Genomic DNA, 18,425 nt, shown 5'->3' on the forward strand with positions numbered 1-18,425 from the left:
ATATACAGGGCAGTACCAGTACCAGATCAATGTGCAGCTATATACAGGTAGTACCAGATCAATGTGCAGCTTTATACAGGTATTACCAGTACCAGATCAATGTGCAGCTATATACAGGAGTACCAGTACCAGATCAATGTGCAGCTAATACAGGTAGTACCAGATCAATGTGCAGCTATATACAGGTAGTACCAGTACCAGATCAATGTGCAGCTATATACAGGTAGTACCAGATCAATGTGCAGCTATATACAGGATTACCAGATCAATGTGCAGCTATATACAGAGTATAACAGTACCAGATCAATGTGCAGCTTATACAGGTAGTACCAGTACCAGATAATGTGCAGCTATATACAGGTATTACCAGACCAGATCAATGTGCAGCTATATACAGGTATTACAGTACCAGATCAATGTGCAGCTATATACAGTAGTACCAGATCAATGGCAGCTTATACAGGTATTACCATACCAGATCAATGTGCAGCTATATACAGGTAGTACCAGATCAATGTGCAGCTTCATACAGGTATTACAGTACCAGATCAATGTGCAGCTATATACAGTAGTACCAGATCAATGTGCAGCTATATACAGGTATACTAGTACCAGATCAATGTGCAGCTTATACAGGAGTACCAGATCAATGTGCAGCTATATACAGGTAGTACCAGTACCAATCAATGTGCAGCTATTACAGGTAGTACCAGATCAATGTGCAGCTAATACAGGTTACAGTACCAGATCAATGTGCAGCTATATACAGGTATTACCAGTACCAGATCAATGTGCAGCTATATACAGGAGTACCAGTACCAGATCAATGTGCAGATAATACAGGTATTACCAGTACCAGATCAATGTGCAGCTATATACAGGTAGTACCAGATCAATGTGCAGCTATATCAGTGTTACCAGTCAATGTGCAGCTATATACAGGTATTACCAGTACCAGATCAATGTGCAGCTTTATACAGGTATTACCAGTACCAGATCAATGTGCACTTTATACAGGTATTACCAGTACCAGATCAATGTGCAGCTATATACAGGTATTACAGTACCAGATCAATGTCAGCTATACGTAGCAATCATGCACATATACAGAGTACCAGTACCAGATCAAATGTGCAGCTTTATACAGGTATTACCAGTACCAGATCAATGTGCAGCTATTATACAGGATACCAGTACCAGATCAATGTGCAGCTATATACAGGAGACCAGTACCAGATCAATGTGCAGCTATATACAGGTAGTACCAGTACCAATCAATGTGCAGCTTTATACAGGTATTACCATACCAGATCAATGTGCAGCTATATACAGGAGTACCAGTACCAGATCAATGTGCAGATATATACAGGTATTACCAGTACCAGATCAATGTGCAGCTATATACAGGTAGTACCAGATCAATGTGCAGCTATATACAGGAGTACCAGTACCAGATCAATGTGCAGCTATATACAGGTAGTACAGATCAATGTGCAGATACAGGTATTACAGTACCAGATCAATGTGCAGCTATATACAGTAGTACCAGAATCAATGTGCAGCTATATACAGGGAGTACCAGTACCAGATCAATTGCAGCTATATACAGTATTAACAGTACCAGATCAATGTGCAGCTTTATACAGGTATTACCAGTACCAATCAATGTGCAGCTATATACAGGTATTACCAGTACCAGATCAATGTGCAGCTATATACAGTAGTACCGAATCAATGTGCAGCTATATACAGGTATTACCAGTACCAGATCAATGTGCAGCTATATACAGGGAGTACCAGTACCAGATCAATGTGCAGCTTTATACAGGTATTACCAGTACCAGATCAATGTGGCAGCTATATACAGGAGTACCAGTACCAGATCAATGTGCAGCTATATACAGGTAGTACCAGATCAATGTGCAGCTTTATACAGGTATTACCAGTACCAGATCAATGTGCAGCTATATACAGGGAGTACCAGTACCAATCAATGTGCAGCTATATACAGGTAGTACCAGATCAATGTGCAGCTATATACAGGTAACCAGTACCAGATCAATGTGCAGCTATATACAGGTAGTACCAGATCAATGTGCAGCTATATACAGGAGTACCAGATCAATGTGCAGCTAATATACAGGTATTAACAGTACCAGATCAATGTGCAGCTTTATACAGGTAGTACCAGTACCAATTAATGTGCAGCTATATACAGGTATTACAGTACCAATCAATGTGCAGCTATATACAGTATTACCAGTACCAGATCAATGTGCACTATATACAGGTAGTACCAGATCAATGTGCAGCTTTATACAGGTATTACCAGTACCAGATCAATGTGCAGCTATATACAGGTATTACCAGTACCAGATCATTGTGCAGCTATATACAGGTAGTACCAGATCAATGTGCAGCTTTATACAGGATTACCAGTACCAGATCAATGTGCAGCTATATACAGGTAGTACCAGATCAATGTGCAGCTATAACAGGTATTACCAGTACAGATCAATGTGCAGCTTTATACAGGAGTACCAGATCAATGTGCAGCTATATACAGGTAGTACCAGTACCAGATCAATGTGCAGCTATATACAGGTAGTACCAGATCAATGTGCACGTATATACAGGTATCCAGTACCAATCAATGTGCAGCTATATACAGGTATTACCAGTACCAGATCAAAGTGCAGCTATATACAGGTATTACCAGTACCAGATAATGTGCAGCTTTATACAGTATTACCAGACCAGATCAATGTGCAGCTTATACAGGGAGTATCCAGATCAATGTGCAGCTATATACAGGTAGTACCAGTACCAGATCAATGTGCAGCTATATACAGGGAGTCCAGTACCAGATCAATGTGCAGCTATATACAGGTATTACCAGTACCAGACAATGTGCAGCTTTATACAAGGAGTACCAGTACTAGATCAATGTGCAGCTATATACAGGAGTACCAGTACCAGATCAATGTGCAGCTATATACAGATAGTACCAGATCAATGTGGAGCTATATACAGTTAGGTACCAGATCAATGTGCAGCTATATACAGGTAGTACCATATCAATGTGCAGCTATATACAGGTAGTACCAGATCAATGTGCAGCTATATACAGTGAGTACCAGATCAATGTGCAGCTATATACAGGTATTACCAGTACCAGATCAATGTGCAGCTATATACAGGAGTACCAGTACCAGATCAATGTGCAGCTATATACAGGTATTACCAGTACCAGATCAATGTGCAGCTTTATACAGGGGTACCAGTACTAGATCAATGTGCAGCTATATACAGGAGTACCAGTACCAGATCAATGTGCAGCTATATACAGGTAGTACCAGTACCAGATCAATGTGCAGCTATATACAGGTAGTACCAGATCAATGTGCAGCTATATACAGTTGAGTACCAGATCAATGTGCAGCTATATACAGGTATACCATACCAGATCAATGTGCAGCTATATACAGGGATACCAGTACCAGATCAATGTGCAGCTATATACAGGTATTACCAGTACCAGATCAATGTGCAGCTTTATACAGGGAGTACCAGTACAGATCAATGTGCAGCTATATACAGGAGTACCAGTACCAGATCAATGTGCAGCTATATACAGGTTTACCAGTACCAGATCAATGTGCAGCTATATACAGGAGTACCAGTACCAATCAATGTGCAGCTATATACAGGAGTACCAGTACCAGATCAATGTGCAGCTATATACAGGTAGTACCAGTACCAGATCAATGTGCAGCTATATACAGGGAGTACAGTACCAGATCAATGTGCAGCTATATACAGGTATTACCAGTACAGATCAATGTGCAGCTATATACAGGATTACAGTACCAGATCAATGTGCAGCTATTACAGGTATTACCAGTACTAGATATATAGCTGCACATTGATCTGGTACTGGTAATACCTGTATATAGCTGCACATTGATCTGGTACTGGTAATACCTGTATATAGCTGCACATTGATCCAGTCTTGTGTATTTTCTTTGTGTTACTATTTTATTTTTAAACTGCATTGTAGGGAAGGGCTCGTAAGCAAGCATTTAACGGTAAAGTTTACACCAGTTCTATTCATGTGACAAAGAAATGTTTTTTGATTAAAATTGATATCTTCCCATTTTAGATTAGTTCATGGGTAGACCTATATCTTTAGCATAGTTGGTGTCAGTTCACTGTCAAATGCCAAGCCAAATTATAAAAACCTTAATTGAAATGAATGATTATAAAGTACTGAATGGGAAGTTTAATTTGGCTGGATTGACCGCATTAAAATTAATTTGACGGCAACCCTAACCTTTTCCTTCCACTCCTTGTCAACTGAACACTGTGGTGCTTAATCCTTAACATGCTGACTAGACCRGGGCACGCCCGTGCGTCCCCTTGCACCGTCCCCTTGCATGCTGATTTTGTCCATCCACACCAGACGTGATCAGGAGACATAGGTTGAAACATCAAAATGAACTCTGAACCAACTACAGTATATTCATTTAGGGACAGGTCAAAACACATGAAACATTCATTGACATTTAGCTAGCTAGCTTGCTGTTGCTAGCTAATTTGTCCTGGGATATAAACATTGGGTTGTTATATTACCTGAAATGCAGATGGTCCTTTTAAGAAATTCTGACCCATTTTGAGTCACACAAAATTGTGTATTCTCTACTCCGATAAATAATCCACATGACTAGTTTATAATAATCTCTCCTCCTTCAGTCTTCTTCTTCTTCTGTGGACTTTAATGGCGGTTGGCAACCAACTTTAAGGTGCAATACCACCACAACTGGACTGGAGTGTGAACCTCAGCTCATCTTTCATCACCCACGTGGGTATATGCTCCTAAAAGGAGTATTTCTGTCTGTAATAAAGGCCTTTTGTGGTGGGGGAAAAATTATAATTTTTTGCTGGGCCTGGCTCCCCAGTGGGTGGGCCTGGCTGCCAAGTGGGTGCTCCTATGCCCTCCCATGGCCCGGTCATGTGAAATCCATAGATTATGGCCAAATGAATGTATTTCAATTGACTGATTTCCTTATATGAACTGTAACTCAGTAAAATCTTTGAATGTGTTGCATGCTGTGTTTATATTTGTGTTCAGTACAGTTTCACAGGAGGAGGCAAAAATCTGCAGTGACTTAATTACAGTTAGATGAGGAGCTACAGTCCATATTTACCCACAGGCACAACCTCCATATGCACCAACAAATTAGTTCAAGGAAGATAAATGTAGGTGCAACCAGACCGTATCTCATCTGTCATTTTAATGTTGGAGAAAAGTCTGAATATTTCTATGCTTCATAGGCCTTATCCCTGAATAACTAGTGTAATAACCTATGTAATTACTACTACATAAGCTAGTAAGCACATTAAGTTATTAAGCAGTACTTGACACAATATACTCTGTGTTCCTGTCAATACCAATGACCCATTAAAACCAGGCAATGTAACGGTTCCAGGACGACAGTACTTCATGTCTTCCGGAAGGTGACAAGCCTAAGTCCACTATTTTCTCGTAGAGGTAAAAACCAGTCGCACATGCACGTGTAGCCTATCCCCTTCTTGGAAATCAGAAGTAGCAGTGGTGAGTAGTATACAATTATCTGCACTTACACACCTAATACAATGCCATTACACGTCATTCCCTTGCAGTTAGCGTTACCGTTGGCAGCACTAAGGCGATATCAAAGTAACACCAGTATGATGAAAGAGATGTAAGAATACCAGAAAGAGCACAGGATAGGATCTTTTTGTTGGTGCCTCCTGGTAAAGAGCTCCGCAGAGGAGAGAGAAAGGAAAAGAACAGATGCGACCTCTGGTAGGAAGTAAGCAGGGGAGGAGGGCGGTGGTGGTGATAACACAGGGGCGTCTTGGTCCTGCTCCAGGTCACTGCAGATGGATGTGAGAATAAGAGATGATCCAGCACAACGAGGAGCCAATCAGAGCTGAGCAGACTGCGGGGTTCCAACCCACAGCAGGGATGTTATCAGTGACGGACACTTCAACGTCAGGACTGGATTACAACCATACACATTGGGACACCGAGCGACAGTGCAAAAGTGGGTCGATACTGTCAGAATGTTGTACTGACTGTTGGTTCATGGTATCGTGCAAAGGGGAAATTTGATCAGATGCTGTATCAGGAACCATTTCCATTCGGGAACTGATTTCCATAAGCTATCTGTTTTATATAGCCTACTTGGTCAACTGTTGGTGGAGAAATCTAAGCACAATTAACTGCATAGGCCAACTGTCACTGAAATTAATGAGGATGGCACTGCAAGACACGCAAATGGAGAATGCCCTCTGTATGATGGCAGCGCAGCACTCGCGGAGACGGAACACACACATCACATTCATCATGTGCGAGAGTCATTTGCATATTTTTATTGCCTGTATTTGTCAAGCCGGTAGAATCCATAACTCCGATGTGACGCTGCATTCTTTAATAATGGTCTACACGGGGTTGCATATTTCACGAGCACAGACGTCTCCGAAGGCCTCCGAGGCAGAAGTGCCACGGTGAATCGTATTCAGTTCCTTCAAATGAGAAACTCAACTGCTAATTTGCGTCTGTGGCCGATGGAGCTGCAGGTCTAGGGGTTCTCTGCAAAGAGTATTCCGACAATTTAACTGGTAAACACCTGTAGCCATTCCATAATAATAAACAGTCATAATTCCATCGCTGAGCTCATCTGACAGAGTAATTCCAACAGGAGAAATCATCTTTTAATAGCAGAACCATTTTTCCATTGTTTTAGCCATGCTGGGTTTTCCACCGTAAGCAGGGTTAGAATCAACAGATCGGCCTCACGGGACCTTATGGGGCATTGAATGGAGACGTGAGAAAACCTTGTCTTTATCTGCTATCCCCGGATCCTTTGCCTGCAGGCTTTTTTTCCTACCAACTTGGCATCGGCCCACTCACTCCACAGCAGTCTAAGAACCCTTTTCAACTTTTGCCTCCGTTGCAGGGCCACAGAACAAACAGGCAGCTTGACCAAACCAACAGCATTCGATGCAGCATGAAGGCTTTTTCAGGAAGTGGCAATCAAGGGAAGGGAGGGAAACAGGAGTGCATTGSGAGAAGGAGAACCCTCCCAGGGTTGATGCCTGTGGAGGCTGGTGGAGACTGACAAGGCATGGGGAGGAGGTGGAGGAYGTTTGTCACAATTGATTAGCCTCAAACCAACTGTGTGAAAGACCACTTGTCTTCCAGCTAGGCAATTGTTGGTGCTGTGGTTTACATGGTGTTGCAGTATCAGACACAGACAGAACGGGAAAGGTTTGGWCTCATCTTATCTCCCGCATTGTCAGATATTGTGGTCTCTGTTCAATAGTGTGCTGATTTCAAAATAACTGTGGATAATTTTTTTAATTTCCTCAGGGAATTTTGACATTTTCCACAAATCCATTTGCAGTAGTTTTCAACAGTCCTCATGATATTGCCAATATGATGCAACCAGTAATCGTAAAGCCAACGAAGTGCAATCATACAGTCATATTCCAGCAAAATTCAATACAACTTTATTAATCCCCAAGACATCTACTAAAGGAGAAACTCCATTTCCTCTTTGGCCATTTCCCAGCCCCTGTTACCTGAGCCCCTCATGCATCTGCAATTATGAGGATCATCCCAAATCACAGTGATGAATAGTAGTCTCCTCTGTGTTCATGCTGGAGGCCGCCACCTCAGTGTGAAGTCATTAGTCCGGATGGAWCCTGCTGCAGATCCCTGAGTCGACCTGAAGCTAATATGCCTCAAACACATCTGCAGACTGCAGTGATTTCCAATCACCTCACAAAGGAGCCCAATGAGTCTCGACAGTAGGCCTTTTCAGAACTCTTGTAGGTACTAGTTTTTGCTGTCATAATGTGTTTACRATGATCAATCAATTGGATCATTTTAGTACAAGTATTTTTGTCACGAGTAGCATTTCTTCCAGGCGAATCCAGCTAACACTTGAACCCAACATGTGTTGTACACGAGACTAATGAAACGAGAACCGTTGTTAGTTCCTGGGAGTCGCAGCATCTGTCCTGTAAATCGTTTGAATAGGATCAAGAAGGCGATCCCTTCTCCTCTCATCTCTTTGATCACTGAGTATGGTTACATGCACACAATAATGGGATTATTATAGATAGTCAGATTTAATAATAGTTKGATTAAAAYGTTTAACTGCTCGGCAAGAGGAACAATTTCCCTAATTATCCTGTTTACATGGGCACATCTGAAATCGCCCTACCTGATGGTACTCAGAGAAGCAGAAAATCGGCAATCAAAACAAACGTTCTACCACAGCGACCACGTTATTTCTGGGAAGGATACACAGTATTTGATTCTGAGTTGGGACATATAAAGTTGGTATGTGTGAACTACTTCTAAGACGCATGCWTTCAGTGGTTCCGAACTCAATTCGCTCGGACTAAAACGGGTGCCTTGCGTTACAAGTTCTAGCCCATGCACAGATCAAATACACTGCTGGAATGCTGATTAAGGCATTGACGTGTCCTAATCATTCGATAGATTGCTCAGAAAACCAGGTGTTTTAATCGCCATTTGCACACATTTGTGTGTGTGTGTAACCTCATCGTTAGTACAGTAAAGGGTTCCATCCCAGGCTTCTGCTCAGGAATGTCATTAATCACACTGTCTGGCCACGTAACTTCCAGAACCAGTCTATTTCTCCACCACAAACACAATGACTCTGCTTTGTTCTAGCAGCAGCCCAGTCTGCTTTCACAGCAGGGTTTAACAATGCATTTTAAAACCTAGATTTACATCAGACTGCGGTAAATAAAAATCAACTGATTTAATGCCAATGACTCAAACTCATTGAGTCAGTGTGACGGAAATATTGGCCTCCATTCATCAAAGTGAAATCGTCCCCCATTAGTTAAGTGCCCGGTTCAATATCCTAATAGTCTCTTAATGTCAATTCATTTGTAGTAAACAAACTGCATTCCTTCAACCGTCAGATTTATACCCTTAGATGCACCAAAGCTGTGATTGAACAAGATTGGAGGAAAAATCATGTTTGACCAATCCAATACAGCCATACTTTTTACAGGCCTGAAAGAAACCATTATGATGCAGGGTTACATCAGATTCACAGCTGGAATAGACCATTGTGGAATGTGGAATACCAACCACTATCCCCGCTGAAGGAAAGATATTCCTCTCAATGGCCCAGTTAATCCAAACTACCAGGTCACGGTTCACCACACCCAAATCCATTTACCTTCCATGGAGAATGTTGAAGTTGCCATTAGACACTGACCTAAGGTCTGCTTTTCTTCCTTCTCCCTAATGGTTAAATGTAGGATTTGGGGAGGGTAAACTGGTTCTATAGCTTAGCCTATGGGATACTTCTATCTGAAATGTTTTCAGTGCTGTCCTGCTCCTGTGATTGAAGAATATAGAAGCTCTGTAGGGGGCACAGATCTAAGGTCAGTTTTCCCCGAATGGTTTAAGGTCAGGATGAGCAAGCTGATCCTGGATCTGTGCCTAAGGCGACTTCGACGCGGAGGCTCTGAAGGTGGCTTAGTTTCCCTGAGCTGTTATTAACATGATGCAGGTCTGTAATCAAGGCAGTTCATTCAGGCCCTACCGTTATCCCTGGATGGGGCAGTCCTGATAAGTGAATTTGTGCTTAGATGGCGAGAAATGAAAGCCAACTTCACTGTAGTTCAATCGGAAAGGTCACTTCATAAAATTGGGACGGAATTCTGCTTCAAGCTGAGTGATTTAAATGTTTCTGTAGGTAGGTTTCCATCCAATTAGCGAAAGATTTGCATGCAAATATTCCAAAATCTGCATAAAGAAAATGTGTGCATATTCCCACAAGTGGTGTGTTTCTACCAAACAGACTTGTTGCGGATAAAAATAGGTGCGTGGGGGGCCGCTAGGGATGCAATGTGCGACTGAGGTGTTTTCCTTTTGCTCCCGCAGTATTCTTAAAGTGTATGTGAATTTTGCAGCAAAACTGTATTTAGTTTGGTGATCCCTTTCCATAAAACCCAAGACCACTTTGCATTCGAATGTCAGCGAAACATAAGGCCAAAAACATGACTTTGAGAAAACCCGGCCTACAAGACCCACTCTTATCACCGCCCTCTCCTGAGTCTGAGGGTCCGGGGGTGCGGCTTGGCCTGGCGGCGCTGAAATTAATATTCTCAAGGCCATCAAACTACTACGCTCTGTCACGTATACTACCTCTCCGGCCTCTAGGTCATCTGGCTGCTGATTATCCCGCACACCTGTCACCATCGTCAAGCACACCAGCGCCTCATGACACTCACCTGGACTCCATCACCTCCTTGATTATCTTCCCTATATCTGTCACTCCCCTTGGTTCTTTCCTCAGGTGTAATTGACTCTGTTTGATGTTGGTGCGTTGTTTGTGTTTTGTTTTTATTGTTTTGTTTATTTAGTAAAACACTCAGTGAGTTTAGAGGGATTCTCTCGTCGCAATAACCTGAGACTGGTATCGGTCCTAGAGTCAGCGGAGGATATTCTTGCCACGGATGAAGCCCCTGATTGATCGTGTCCACCGGTTGCTGCGCCCAAAGCCCCGGGATATCATTCTTCGAGTGCACTTTTTCCATGAGAAGATAGAGATTCTCCGACGAGCTCGCCATACCACTCTGAGCATTCAAGGACAGAGCTTCTCTATCTACCAGGACTACTCCCCCACTGTTTCCAGGCAGCGTGCAGCTTTCGGGCAGGCCAAACGACTACTACGGGACCATCCAGGTGTGAAGTATGGACTGYGATTCCTGGCCTGTCTATACCATGAGAATGCCAAAGACTACTCCTTTGATTCTCCGGATGAGGCTATGGCTCACATTCAACGTCACATCAAGAAGTCTTGAACTTGCCCATAGATCAGCAAYTGTTGCTTGCGAACTGAGGGTAGTAAGTAAGTAGCCCACATGTGGTACAACTATGTTAAGTTATAACGTACTATTTTTGTATAGTTGGGGAGTTGGCGAACTCACTCAGGCTTATTTGATGTGATCTAATGTTTTGATCATCTAGTGTGCTTGCCTTACAAGCATTCAGTCATTTTAATTTAATTGTATTAAGRGTTTACTTATCTCCTGTGTTTCTAGGCTGTCTCGTTCACCTATTCAGTTTGTTTACATAGTGTCTCAGTGACTCAAAATATTTTKGGTTATTTTGTTTACTGYATCCGACCCAGTAAAAAGTTAATGTTCCGTGGCTACACGTTTTTGGGGGTCTTCACTTCAATGTTTAGGTTTTGAACGTCATTTATACCCAGCAAACTTTCAACGTTGCACATAGTTTTTTGGTCTTGGCTGTAAGTTGTCTTATCGTCCAACTAGACAATTATTATTATTATATATTTATTTTTTTGATCGTCTTACTATGATTTTCTTACTTCAAATTAGATTTTTGGTTGAAAGCCTTGATACATTTTATTGGGTTGGTCAACTGTTCAACTCTAACTTTCATAGTAAATCAAGAAGTGCTTTGTAGCTTCTGAGGTTATTGCTGATCTTAAAACTTCTTATGGYTGCAATCCCGTTAACGGGTTGATATGACAACAGCCAGTGAAAGTGCAGGGCKCCAAATTCAAACAGAAATCTCATAATTAAAATTCCTCAAACATACAGAGGCATYTTATACCATTTTAAAGGTAATCTTGTTGTTAATCCCACCAAAGTGTCCGATTTCAAATAGGCTTTACAGCGAAAGCACCACAAACGATTGTTAGGTCACAGCAAAATCACAGAAAAACACAGCCATTTTTCCAGCCAAAGACAGGAGTCACAAAAAGCAGAAATAGAGATAAAATTAATCACTAACCTTTGATCTTCATCAGATGACACTCATAGGACTTCATGTTACACAATACATATATGTTTTGTTCGATAGGGTTCATATTTATATCCAGAAACCTCAGTTTATATTGGCGCCATGTTCAGAAATGCCTCCAAAATATCTGGAGAAATTGCATAGCCATGTCAAATAACATAAATACTCATCATAAACTTTGATGAAAGATACATGTTTTACATAGAATTAAAGATACACTTGTTCCTAATGCAACCGCTGTGTCAGATTTCAAAAAGCTTTACGGCAAAAGCGCAATATTCAATAATCTGAGAACAGCGTTCAGGCACAAAAGGAAGCCATACAGTTACCCGCCAAATTGTGCAGTCAACAAAACTCATAAATAGTATTATAAATCTTCACTTTGCTGATCTTCGTCGGAATGCACTCCCAGGACTCCCACTTCCACAATAAATGTTTGTTTTGTTCGGTAATGTCCATTTATTTCCAAATAGCTATTTTTGTTAGCGTGTTCGGTAAACAAATCCAAAGTCAGGAAGCGCGTTCACTAAAAGCAGACGAAATGTCAAAAAGTTCTGTAACCAGAGTCTCTGGGTTCGCGCCCAGGCTCTGTCGCAGCCGGCCGCGACCGGGAGGTCCGTGGGGCGACGCACAATTGGCATAGCGTCGTCCGGGTTAGGGAGGGTTTGGCCGGTAAGGATATCCTTGTCTCAWCGCGCTCCAGCGACTCCTGTGGCGGGCCGGGTGCAGTGCGCGCTAACCGAGGGGGGCGGGTGCACGGTGTTTCCTCCGACACATTGGTGTGGCTGGCTTCCGGGTTGGAGGCGCGCTGTGTTAAGAAGCAGTGTGGCTTGGTTGGGTTGTGCTTCGGAGGACGCATGGCTTTCGACCTTCGTCTCTCCCGAGCCCGTACGGGAGTTGTAGCGATGAGACAACATAGTAATTACTAGCGATTGGATACCACGAAAATTGGGGAGAAAAGGGGAGAAAAAAATAAATAATAATAAATAAGTTCTGTAACAGTCAGTAGAAACATGTCAAACGATGTATTGAATCAATCTTTAGAATGTTTTAACATAAATCTTGAATAACGTTCCAACCGGAGAATACCATTGACTTCAGATGTGCGATGGAACCGAGCTCCCTCATGTGAACGCGCATGGTCAGGTCATGGTAGACCTGACTAATTCCTGTCTCCTTCGGCCCCACTTCACAGTAGAGGCATCAGACTGTTGACATCTAGTGGAAGCCGTAGGAAGTGCAAACTCATCCATATCCCACTGTGTATTCAATAGGGGCTGGGTTGAAAATCGACCAACCTCAGATTTCCCACTTCCTGTTTGGATTTCTTCTCAGGTTTTTGCCTGCCATATGAGTTCTGTTATACTCAGACGTCATTCAAACAGTTTTAGAAACTTCACATCTACTAATAACATGCATATCTTAGCTTCTGGGACTGAGTAGCAGGCAGTTTACTCTGGGCACCTTATTCATCCAAGCTACTCAATACTGCCCCCAGTCATAAGAAGTTAACAAGAAATTTGTGGAGTGGTTGAAAAACGAGTTTTAATGACTCCAACCTAAGTGTATTTAAACTTCCGACTTCAACTGTACAGTGCAGGTAGSCTGTGTGGGTATTGGTTAGGCTATTTCACATGATGAGATTATTATGAATAAAAGTGGGAATATTTGTATTTGTCAAAAGCCAATCAAGCAGTGATCATCATGTCACCAGAATAAGACTCTTGAAATTCATTGAAAAAGAGCATCAAGCCCATCAGCGTGCACTTTCACCACCCTGTGAAGTTCATCATAATTTATAATAACCCAAGTCATAGTGGGAGGCTCTCACACCATGTCATCGAGTGACTCTAAATTTACTTTGATATGATGGTTATTATATAAATATTTCCACCGCCATTTCTCTCAATGAATTTTACAGATGCAAATAAACAAATTCTCTGTCTGCATTTTATAAAAATTTTGTGATTTCTTTTTTTTTTTTTTACACGTTATGGCAGTCTAGTCGCCTAACTGTGGATGCAAACGTGGTTCAAGATAACCACTTGAACATGATTTCATACATTGAATCCCAATTTTAAGAAGGTCATACCAAGGATAATTTTGTTATTTGATTTTGAATTGTATGAACCCCAAAATACATGCACATTTTCATCAAATAATGTTTTTATTTGGCCTTACAGGTGTTAGCCCAGACAAACGCATGGAATAACATATTCCTTACATGAAACAACAGATCATCTCCCCCCTAAAAATCTAAGGGAAGTTTGTTATGAAGTGTCTGCTAGATATCTTTAGTTAAAACTGACAGATTTTTATGGGGATTTTTGTATTATGTTAATTCGATTTCTGTGGGTTTGCAGACATCGACCATACGGGGTTAACCAACAATGCAATTTTAAGAAAATACAACAACAAAAAAGGAAGAATAACAAATAATTAAAGAGCAGCTGTAAATAACAATAGCGGGGCTACATACAGGGGTGCTGGTACAGTGTCAATGTGCGGGGGCACCGGTGTCGAGGTAATCCTGTATCTCTTGAAACATTTTCGTAAATAGTAATGGCTTCTAAACCTTCCAGGTGTCTAATGGACCCTATTCCAATTAAACTGCTGAAAGTGCGACTAACTGTGCTTGGACCTCCTATGTTGAACATAATGAACGGCTTCCTATCGTCCGGATGTGTACCAAACTCACTACAAGTGGCAGTAATAAAGTTTCTCCTGAAAAATCCAAACCTTCACCCCAAGTTTTTTTGTAACTATCGGCCCATATCGAATCTCCCATTCCTCTCAACGTTTAAAAAAAAAAGCTGTCACTGCCTTCCTGAGGATAAATAATATATACTAAAYGCTCCAGTCTGGTTTTAGAMCCCATCATAGTACTGAGACCACACTCATGAAGGTGGTAAATKACCTTTTAATGGCGTCAGACCAAGGTTCTGCATCTATCATCGTTTATCATTAGTGCCGCTTTTGACACAATATATCACCACATTCTTTTGGAAAGATTGGAAACCGYAATTGGTCTACGCGGACAAGTTATTCCCTGTTATAGATCCTATCTGTCGGAAAGATATCAGTTTGTCTCTGTGGATGGTTTGTCCTCTGACAAATCACCGGTACGCTTGGGTGTTCCTCAAGGTTCCATTCTAGTAGCACTATTGTTTTCACTAGATATGCTACCTCTTGGTGATGTCATTTGGAAACAAAATGTCAACTTTCACTGCTTTGCAGATGACACGCAGCTGTACATTTCGGTAATACAAGGTGAAACCCCAAAATTGCCTGTTTCAGACATAAGGAAGTGGATGGCGGAATGTTTTAAAACGTTTAAACTCAGACAAAAGAGATGCTAGTTCTAGGTTCCAAGAAACAAAGAGATCTGCTTTCAGACCTAAAAATGAATCTCAATGGTTGGTACAGTCGTCTCAAAACAGTGAGGGACCTCAGCCTTATTCTTATTTTAGAACTGTAATTGAACCTGTATTTTTTTTATTGAGTTGAAGGAAGAGAACCTCTTCCATGTAGGTTAGATATTTAAAAATGAAATATTGCAAATGAACAGTATATGCTAATAGAAGCTTCAAAGCCAATTAAAAAGAATGAATTTCTCAACCTTTCATTATTGACCTTTTGTTGACCTCCTGCACTGGCAGCTTATCTTAATTTCTCAATTTACATTTAAATTAATTTATTACAATATGTTATTTACAATAATTAGTTTAATATCTCTCCTGGTTCTTTTAATGATAGCAGGGTGTGACCTGACTGTCAATGCTACTGGCAAACGTAAAGGGTTGCCAGGGAAACAACATTTATAAAACAGTATCGACCAGCTTCAGACAACATTTTGACAGTTGGTCTGATTCCTGTGAAAAAGCATTGGGCTGAGGCAACTGAGGCAAGGCATTTGTTTACTGTGAAATTGAGTAAGACTTGGTGAATGGTTTAAAGTAAAACTCCAAGGTTGCATCCCAAATGCCACCCTTTTTTGTTTATTTGGTGCCATTTGGGACACGACCCAAGTCCTCGTCCAGAGTAGCTCCATTAACTCTTGACCTGTTTGTACTCTGCTCACTTCTCCGTGTCGAGACGAGGTCATTGTCCAAGGTGACACGGCTGCTGGCTCAGGAGAACTAATCGAATCCTGTCAGACTGCAGCCTGCAGCTCACACATGCACGCACACTTATACAGAAACACTCCCTCTTTCACACACACACACACACACACACACACACACACACACACACACACTACAGTCTAACACATTTTCCTCCTCTCTCTCTCTCTGCGGGTGAAGAGTGAAACTCCTTCAACGCTAATCCAATGATATGGTGAAGTGGCACTCAAGAGTCAGAGATAATATCACAGCTATGCCACAAATGTTTCGGCTCAGTGGCGTAACAATCCCTTCCACGCGGATGCTCGATCGCTCAGACTATAGGAAAGTCATGGATTGAGACGTCGATTCCTTATAGGAAACCGATGAAGTTCACAGTATCCAGACATAAATGCAACACTATTCAACCATCCTGGTGTCTTACGGATATTAGCAGATAGTACGTTTATTCCACTGACATTACCATCATCATGACCATCATCAAAATGAACGCTGATGTATTCAGACTGGCCTATTTCCTAATTCTATCACTCACCCTTGGTGTTGGTACAGTTTAAGGGTCACGCTGTGGCAGTCAATAGTAGCCTCTCCACTTTGTACGAATTTGAGAACTGGGCTCTGATGACTAAATGTAGCCCACGTGCCTAGTGTAGATGCTGTCCCAACATGGACACTGTACATTACTCAATGTATCATGTACAGGCCCATATGCACTCACAGTACATTCAAGCACTTTCCTGACTGTCCATTTGCACCTTACACTATCCGCGTGCTGTTGATTGATATTGCTAAACACTTATGAGACATATGATTTTCCTCCTTTGCCACCAATCCTGAGCCTCCCCAATAGCACGTTGCTAAAACCTGACATTATGGCATTCTCTCTGGAACTCCAATAAATCACACTTAAGCCAGCAATCTCTCTAATAGTATTACAATTCATTAGCTGGTCACTGCGGTTTTGTGCCAGGTCGTATTCGGATCAATCCACCTGCACCTCGGAATTCCTCCCCCGATTAGCATTTGGGGAGAACACCGTTTGCTATACCCCCTAAACGGTATAAAAGGCTTAAATACGGCTGAATCTATTTTGCATAATTGAAGCTCCTGAACATATTTCAAGGTTTGTTGCATCAAGCTCCGGGGCTGGTATCAATTGAAATGAAACGTGAGCAAGGCAATTTATTAAACCATTACAGAAAACAATTTTTAATAATTCCCCCTTAATGGAAATGAAACAATGTACTTTTAAAAAGCTTTATTTCAAGGCAGTTGAGAAGACAGGCTTGTGTTTAACCTCATTTTGATGATTGTCTTAATTATGAATGACCAGGCATTGGGAATGATTTACGGTGGATGAGAAGCACATTTACTTATAATAATGTGGGTTAGAGATGTCCTCTTGACTGTTGTTGATCAATTGTAAGAGTTTGAGTTTGCTTTTGGAGAATAAGCATATAGTTTGTCGCCGAAACCTATTATGTGTCTCCCTGTAAAATGTTACTCTTATGTATGTCATGATAAAAAGTTACTTCTATAATGTGATCATGTTTAGAAATGAAAACATTAAGGTGAATCTTCAGAAATGTAAATGATTACCTTGCATTCCTTGTTTAGAGTGTTGTTCATTTCCTGTTCAGAGAATTGATTGGCAAATAGGGGCAAGTTCGAGTTCCTACTTTTTCATTGATGGGAAATGCGGTAGTAGCTTATCCCGGAGGGACGTGTATGTTCATGTCCCTAACTGTATTTATGCTAAGGCAATGTTAGAACCTTTATTGATATGTGTGTGTTACACCCCTGAAAAAGGGTAGAAAGAATCACGATAGTGATACGGAATGTTTACTCATTGAACGTTTAGTGCAAACATTGTACATAAATAACACATTTTACAGAACAACAGATCTACAGGAACGATAGGTTTTGTAGGGTACAAGGCTTATTCAAATCATAACAGTATACACTGTACATCACTGAAACAAATACKGTTTTCAATATAACTGTCAAGCAAAGCTTTAACTCAGTAAACCATAACACAATTCATCAACAGGCAACAAAGTGTTTGAAAAACAACCACACAAATAACGCCGCAAAACATCTTACCAACAGCGCACACGTTCATTCACAATCGACATAAAATGGCAGCTACGTAGCAGTACCTAGCAGTACGAAGCTAGCTGCAACCGAGCACGGCTCACATTACTCTCTGCAAACCCAACCAACTTCCTCAACATGTTACTAAACAAACCTTAAACACTCTTGACATGTTATCAAGTTATTACAATTTAAATTACTCTTTTTAATCATCATAATGTACCTGAAAAAGGGTAGAAAGAATCACGATAGTGATACGGAATGTTTACTCATTGAACGTTTAGTGGCAATGAGAAAAAGACCGCGAATTCTCCGTGAACTTGAGTGGAGACCAG

This window comes from Salvelinus sp. IW2-2015, linkage group LG34 (genome assembly GCF_002910315.2).
Source record: "Salvelinus sp. IW2-2015 linkage group LG34, ASM291031v2, whole genome shotgun sequence".
NCBI classification, from domain to species: domain Eukaryota; kingdom Metazoa; phylum Chordata; class Actinopteri; order Salmoniformes; family Salmonidae; genus Salvelinus; species Salvelinus sp. IW2-2015.